The sequence below is a fragment of the Populus euphratica genome, unplaced genomic scaffold (assembly GCF_000495115.2).
Source record: "Populus euphratica unplaced genomic scaffold, PopEup_1.0 scaffold14.1, whole genome shotgun sequence".
Taxonomy (NCBI): domain Eukaryota; kingdom Viridiplantae; phylum Streptophyta; class Magnoliopsida; order Malpighiales; family Salicaceae; genus Populus; species Populus euphratica.
The window spans coordinates 403,256-405,404 of NW_011499876.1; positions in this window are offsets into that span (position 1 = coordinate 403,256).

Here is a 2,149-nt window from a genome sequence, read left to right on the forward strand (position 1 = left end):
TCTCGGAGGTCCAAGAAGACGACAATTTGGTGGCTAGAAGATTAAATACTATATAGATTATTTTTATAGGTTAAATACTTTTTTAAGATTTGTCTAGGCTTGTAAGCGTCTGTTTAGAATTAGAATAATAATTATTTTTTAAAATATATTTTTATAAAAATATTTAAAAAACATATTTTAATATGTACATATTAAAATAATCTAAACAAATCCATGTTTGCGTAAGATAGCAGAATTTTATCTCGAATAGACCAACCTAAGTCTGAAACCACGAGTAAGAAAGCATTCGATTGGTCGGTTGTGTTCACCAAGACAAGACTCGCGCAATAACGAACGCCAAGCCGCCTATCTGACGTGTTAATAGGCTTGCAAGTGCCTGTTACAGTGTTAAATATGCACGGGGTGCACACCTAAGGCATGCTGTCCAATACCAGGCCTAAGGGTGCTGGCAGCCATGCCAACGATGGGATATATTAGCAGCGCAGATTTATGCGACTGTAAGTTTGTCAAAGGAAACATCGGCAGCATAAAATGCTAGGCTTGACGATGGAATGTCCAAGCCAGAATGGAAGACTCGTCAGTGGCATAGGCTGGCGAGAACTGGGGCTGTCGAGAAATGCGGGGTAGCGCAGGATGTTGACAAACATGGGCTTGGCGATGGAATGTTCAAGCCAGACAAGGAAACTCGTCAGGGGCATAGGCTGGCGAGGACTGGGGCTGTCGAGGAATGCGGCAGCACGGATTGGTGATGTCTATGGGCTTGGCGATGGAATGTCCAAGCGAGACAGGAAAACTCGTCTGGGATATGGGCGGACGAGAATTGGGGCTGTCAAGGAATTCAGCAGCGCAGACACTGGGAGCTTGCGCGCAGATGGGAATTCGGCAGCGCAAGATTTGGCTAGCTTGCACGCAGATGCGAATGCGGCAGTGCAGACATTGGGGCCTGCACGCAGTTGCGAATTCGGCAGCGAAGGAATTGGGGAGGTGCCCTGCAGCTCACATACTTGGCTACAAATGGTGTTGGTAATTCTTTGTTGTATAGGGAGAATACATAGAGAATAGAATGCATAGAGAGGAAATAACCTCTTCGAGATAAAATTCTGCTATCTTACGTAAACATGGATTTGTTTAGATTATTTTAATATGTACATATTTTAATATGTACATATTAAAATATGTACATATTAAAATAATCTAAACAAATCCATGTTTACGTAAGATAGCAGAATTTTATCTCGAAGAGGCCAACCTAAGTCTGAAACCACAAGTAAGAAAGCATTTGATTGGTCGGTTGTGTTCACCAGGACAAGACTCGCGCACTGACGAACGCCAAGCCGCCTATTTGACGTGACGTGTTAATAGCGCGTAGCGAAAAATTACCCCGTGACAATGCCCATCTTGTATTTTGTTCGAATGTGCCCCACCATCTTTAATTATCAATTTGTAATTAATCCTTAAGAAATATTAGTTTGATGATTAAAAATACTTGTTGTATTTAGATTTAAATATTAATATTAATATTTTAAAGAATTATTAATAATAATAAATCAACTAGTAAATCAACCATTAACATTTAGATTTATCTAGAAAATGTTATATATTTATTGTCAGATAAAAAAATCAACTAGTAAATTTTGTATAAAGTTCTATATTTATTTAAATAATTAATCGTCTAGTGCTTAAAAAAAAATTCATGGACGTGCCATCTCTCTTTTTTGCAATATCTAATGATGGTATTTGATATGATGGTATGCCGATTTTTGTCTTTGCAATGAGATCCTTCCAAACAATAACTAAAAAGTATATATCTTTTTATCACATCTTTATAGCTTTAGAATTAATAAAAACTTAGTCGATTATTTCTCTGCTTGTTTTATGTAATTGTCGCTCGAAATGCTGTTACACGTCATATTTATTGAAACTTTTGACCATATATACCTTCTTTTTAATAAATAAAAAATCAAACCATTGTGGACACACTTAGTCAAGAAATTCAAAAGGGATTGAATCATTTACTTATTACATTAACTCACCAGTTATTGAATCAATTCATAAAAATTATTTTTATGAAAACAATTATTGATATAGTTAAATTTAAATTGAATGTAATTGACTGCTGAAGACTTGATCAAGTTAACTAGTTCTTTTC